The 6,246-nt window shown below is 37.7% G+C and overlaps 1 pseudogene; it reads right to left on the reverse strand.

Moving 5' to 3' along the window:
• Window positions 1-3,986: 3,986 nt before the first annotated feature.
• LOC121153267 lies at window positions 3,987-4,086 on the reverse strand (annotated as a pseudogene).
• Window positions 4,087-6,246: the final 2,160 nt, after the last annotated feature.

Below are 6,246 nucleotides of genomic sequence, written 5' to 3' on the forward strand. Positions count from 1 at the left end.
GGTAGAGTTCATCAGTAAAGCCAAATGGGAGGGTTTTATTTGGTGGAAGATATTTAGTTTTTACTTTGTATTATTAATCTTATTATAGTAATTACTCTGTTAATAGTATTCTGTTTCTTAATGATTCAGTCTTGGTATAGCTATATGTCCAAGAACTGTACATACCTTCTGAGGTGTCAAATTAGTTGTCATATAATTATTCATCATAATTTGTAGCAGCTTTTTATATTTTTATGACATCCATCATAAGGTTTTTATTTTCAACTCTGATCCTGGGAGTTTGAATCTTCTTCCTTCATGGTCATTGTAACTAAAGGTTATTGATTTTGTTTATCTTTTCAAAGAAAAAAATATATGTATTTATATATATTTTATTTAGTAATGATGAAATAAACACATCTGTGTGTGAGTGTGGGACTCCTCACAATGAGAAATCTCCAGCATAAACATGTCAAATTGCCCCTGCTCTAGAGAAAGAGGGGAAAAAAAATGAAAAAAACTAAAGAAAACCCTGCAATTGGGATGACCAATCAAGAGTGGGACATTGACAGTGGGTGGGACCTATGAGAATATTACACGGTAGAATAAGAGCACAAAAAGAGTGGTTTGTCTGGGTGTGTTCAGCAATGGAGAGAGGGCTCCTTCACCTCCCGCACCTTTTGACATGAGAGGGGCTGTTTCCCCAACTGAGCCTGCCAGTGCTGGGGTTCTTAGCACACACTGTGGTGACCCATGTGACAGATGCCTTCTGGCAAGCTGGGCATATCAAATTAGCAGCTCAAGAGAGAGGGTTATATTTGAGGGATAGCAAAAGTCTCACCGGATTTTAACTATCTCATCTAAAATTTAACTAATTGCTTATTTACACCATATCATATATATTTTACAGTAGAGAAAATGGAGCCTTTAAAAATTAAATCCCTTGCAGACTAGTATATGGATTTTTATTTAGATTGGTCTTACACTGTATTAGCTGTTTTTTTAGAATTTTCTGCCAAGTAAGAGTGACAAGATTATATGTCAGGAATCAGTAAACTCACAGAATAACAGGTGGAAACTGTAGGTAGGATCCTGTAGAGAAGGAGCCCCTAGCTGTTCATGGATGTGAGTATTTTTATTTCTTATCAGCATTTTTTTTTCAGTATGGGAGGTTTTATTCTTTGCATGTCAATAGAGGTAACAGCTAAACTATGAGGTTTCACAGTTGTACATTACTGACCATATGTGCAGGTTCTCACACTGTCCTGTCAAAAAGACACTGTGATTGAGCAAGGAACTACAATTATTTCATCCTTTGGGTACTTCACATTTCACATTTTTTATGCTATCACTTTTCTCACGAATGTTTCTTTGTACCTTAGAGTAGGACAATACAGTTGACTACCCCAGGGATGCCAGCTTTCCTGGGAGAAATATCTGTAATCAACTGATGAACTGAATATAAGTGGTCATGCATGACCTAACACCTACCATCTATATGTCACAGAAAACCCTGAGTAAAGGAACACAAACTCACTGCAGCGTGCTCACCTACCATTGATTTATGATTGCACGGTTCCTCGTTAACATTCTGGTGATGTGAATAGCAGGATTTGAAGGTGAGGCTCCAAGAAACAGGAAACAAGCATCTCCTGTAAGTCTCTTGTAATGATTGTGATCAAAGTGCTTAACGTTCCTCTGTTCTTTCTAAGAAGGGATTAGCTAGGGAATTATTTTGCAAACCTTACCTCAAGCAATTGTTGAAATACTTGCCCACATGTGTGAGATTTCTGTGACATCTAAACATTTCCTATTCTGTTTTCACTACTCTGCGTGCTCCTCAAGGTGAATCTCTCTGGTTTCTTTCCTGGCATCTTCTTCCTTTTTTCCTCTCCCCCTTCCACCTTTTTCTCCTTCACTCAGGTGACCCCCAGCTGGAATCAGCTTAAAGACATTTGTTAATTCACACATCCTGCTACTTCATAAAACCAATGTTTTTATTCCTTTTAAAAGATACTCATGTTATTGCAAGAACCTTCCCAATGTTTAGGAAATATATTACCCTAATTTTTACTAATTCTTCATCTAAATTGCATGCATGAATTTGATTTATGGATTCTGTGAATTGATAGCTCCATGCTTTATTTCTATTCCATTTTCATTTTTTCCTTATGTCTGAGAGAATATTGCTAGTGTGGGCCACATTATGAAGCTTCTGGTTAAAACCACTGGCAAGCTGGGCGATTATGAGTTATTTTGTTAATTTCTGTATTTTTTAGTTTTATATTTATTCATTTTTAAAAAGTTTAACTGATATATAAGGGCTGAGACTTTTAGACCCTGATGCCATGACTTTTTGATATTATTAACATTTCTGAAGACCGTGCTAGTATATCCATAGATAAATACATTTTTAAAATATCCTATTCCTTTCTGCATACTTTCTGCTTCACAGTTAATTGCTTTTTATCTCATAACTGTGTTTTTGCTGTCAATTAACTACCTATGAGGTAGTACGATAGCTTCAACTTTTCATCCAATTTGAAATAATTATGTAGCCATGTATTTAATAATTAATCACAGTCATGACAGTTTATGATGAAATAAGGTTTATAAGGTATAAAAGGTTAGTCTCTTAAAGAATCGATGCAGTTTCTATCAAAATACAAAATGGTTGCTTTTGGAGACATTGGAAAATTGGCCATAAAGTTTAAATAGAAAAACAAGGCGCACAGATTAGATAATAATTTTTGAAATAATAAATTAATTTTATTTTGATGGTTGTACAAAGTTGAGAGGGATGCCTGCCCATGTGGAACATTAATTAGGATGGGAAGGATCGAGGAATGGGGGAAAGTGGACAAGACAACTCCTTTTTGCTTACTATATCTAGTGAAAGAGGGCCACTCCCAGCAGCCCAACCACATCAATACGCAGGGATGGAGGATGGCCACCCGATGACATCCCAGTGTCTCTGATGTGGAGCATGTTCTGAGGGTACTGGTCAAATAGTCTTGATAGCTCCAAGATGTTATTGATTTCATTGCTCCAAGGTTGAGGAAATCCTTCCAAGATCTATTTGCTGGCTTCGTCTACCTTAGAGTCTCTGTTGATTCAGATACTTGTTGTCAAAGCTTGACTGGCTGAGCTGTTCTCAACTTATTCTGCCCTCTCTCATGCTGGATATATTCTGTAGGTCTCGATGAACTGGTTGTCATGTCCCCCCAGGAATATCCAAGCATGCCATCAACTGCACAGGCCTCAGCAACCAAAGAGACCCGGTTCTGACACATGCATTCCACAGTCAGACCACAGATCCTGTGATTTTCACTGTGGTTGGAGTTCTGAGTCCAATGATCCAGTTGTGGTGGACGGGCACCCAAGAAACCTTGCCAAAAGTGACCCAAGACATTTTCCACTGTGTGCCAGCAAGTGCAGAGTCTGGCTCAGTCTATCACCCAAATCAGCCTACATACACTGATGGTTGCAGTCAGCTGGTCACCAACTTCATCTCATATGCAAACCAAAAGATGCTCTGGCTCAACCTAACCCTGCCAACAACACACTTGGCCCTCATGCACACCAGCAGAAACTGAAGTCCAGTCAGAGAGACCCCCTAATAACCCCACCATTTCCGCATCCAGCCCTGGTTCCTGGACATGCTGTATGTGCAGCAGACTGATCCAGTCTGTCCTACTGTCCATTCAGCTCTTGTACAGATCAATAGGCATTGAAGCCTGGCTCAGCCCAACTGACCCCACTGTCCAGTCACACTCATGCTCACCAGTGGGTGCTGCAGCCCATGGAGTGGTGTCCATAGTTTTTCTACTGGGCCCCCTCCCAGCCCTGGATCTTTACTTTCCAAGTTTTTCCACAGTCTGGCCTGGCAGGACTTGCCCCCAGTCCTAGTACCTGCTAGCCAATGCTGTGGGAAAGCTCAAGAAGCCTGGACTTACTCTGGCTTATGCATGCCCTAGTGGATGTGCTGTCTTGCCCAGCCTGGCTCAGAAAATATGGAGGGCTTCACAAATTTGTGTGTGATCCTTGAGCAGGGGACATGCTAATCTGTATTGTTGCAGTTTTAGTGCATGTGCTGCTGAAGTGCGCATGATAAGGTAGTCTTGAAAAGAAATGTGAAGTTAGAGGAATCATTGTGTCCAATTTCAAAATCTGCCACAAAGATACTGTCCTCAAATCCATATCATACTGATACAAAAGTAAACTTACAGATCAGGGGAATAGAATGAAGAAAGTAGAAGTTAGCTCTGACAATTTTAAAGTAAGTGCCCAATTATTTCAGTGGCAGGAATTTTTTTTTTCATGATACAGATCCATAGGCTTGGGGATTTCCCTTCTACTCTTCCCATTCCTCATCCCACCACTTATTTTCCTTGTATATTATTACAATTGTACAGTCCTTCAACAATGGTTACAAGTAATTCATTCTGCTGTTTAAGTGTATCATGACATTGTAGGTATAGACAATGGTAGGAAGTCCAATATCCTATTGTCTAGATATGTTTCACAGTTTCATTGACTGTCCATCTTTTATTCAGGAGTGGAGATTCATACTGCAATGTATCTTCATTATTTGCGATAAGTTGTACGGATTCAACTGGATATATGCAAGATAGAGATCTTCTGCTTAATACCATACAAAAAATATACTAAAAGGGGATTGAAAGCCTAATGCAAATACAAATTCTAAAGAATAAAATAGATGTGACTTGGCATTAAGCAATGATTTCTTATAAATGATATTAGAAGCATAGGTGACAAAAGAAGATTGCTATATTGGACTTAGTCAAAATTAAAGATGTTCATGTGTGAAGAAGTTGAAAAGACAACCACAGGGCATTAGAAAATATTTTCCTTTCCTGACAAGGGACTTAGATGAAGACTATATGAAGAATTCAAACAACTCAACAGTAAGACAAACAACCCAATTAAAATTTTGGCAAAGGATTTGAATAGGCATTTATCCAAAGAAATACAGAAATGGTGAATAAGCACAGGAAAAGGCGTCCAGCATCGCTAGTCATTAGGGAAATGCAAATTAAAGCCACAATAAGATACCACTCTACATCCACTGAATAGCTATAATAAAAGATATATAGACACAGTTGTTACTGTCAGTGAAGAAATGAAAAATTAGAACTCTGGTAAAATGCTGTTAGCATCATAAAAGTTACAGCCTCTGTGGGAAAAAAAAAATAAGCAGTTCTTCAAAGATCAAGCATAGAATTCTTACATGACCCAGCAATTTTGTTAGCCAAGAGCTATCAGAGAAAAATGGAAGTTCCTGTTGACATAAGAGCTTGTATGTAAATGTTCACATTAGTGTTATTTGTAGCAGCCCAAAGCAGAAGCGACTCAAGTGTTCATCAGTTAATTAATGGGAAGCAAAATGAGGAATAACCCTCAAAAGAATATTCTATTACACTGAGGAACAAAATACTGCTCTATGCTGCAATGCTGCAGATCTCAAAAATAGTTTACTGGGTAAGAGTCCAGTAACAAAAGACCCAGTTTGATGTAATTCCCTACTTACGTGGGACATGATTGTCTAGGGACTGGAGACAGGTTAAAGAAGAAATTGGTAGTGACTTATGAAAGATGTGAAGTTTCTTAATGTAACAATTAAGTTTCTCTAAACTTAGATAATTATGCTGATTGCATAATTCTATCAATATACTAAGATCTATTGAACTGGATGCTTTAAGTGGATAGACTATTCTATATAATTCATACATTAATGAAGAAACAGGGTAATTTCTGAACTACCATAGACTAAGTGGCATATGAATGTATTTCAGAGTTATTCATAGTTTTTTAACAGTAGTGTCATATTTTCTTTAGGAATAGTTTGAACACATCTAATTTTAAATATCTGCTTTTCTATCTGTTTCCTTTACCTCATCCTATCTTCATTTCTATCTGTATCACTCCATATCTCATGGCTAGCTTATAATTCAGTTGAATTATTAGCAAATCAGCCAGATAAGTTTATCTTGAAGACTTTGAAAACTTTAAGTCATGCAAGGAAATATTATTTAATTTTGAAACAGAATACAACTTTGACATATGCTGCAACAAATAAACCCTGAGACATTTGCTATTGTTAGAAGTGTCCTTCCTACACAGGGGTTATTGTTGTGGTTTACCGAAGGAATAGACTACTTAGCTGATACTTTATTTTTAAAAGTCATTTTCAAATGTACAGTTAGAGTCCCATGTCCCTAGCATACCACCCACTCTTAGACTTCC

Source organism: Ochotona curzoniae, unplaced genomic scaffold, assembly GCF_017591425.1.
Source record: "Ochotona curzoniae isolate NIBS_2020 unplaced genomic scaffold, NIBS_Ocur_1.0 contig_2688, whole genome shotgun sequence".
NCBI classification, from domain to species: domain Eukaryota; kingdom Metazoa; phylum Chordata; class Mammalia; order Lagomorpha; family Ochotonidae; genus Ochotona; species Ochotona curzoniae.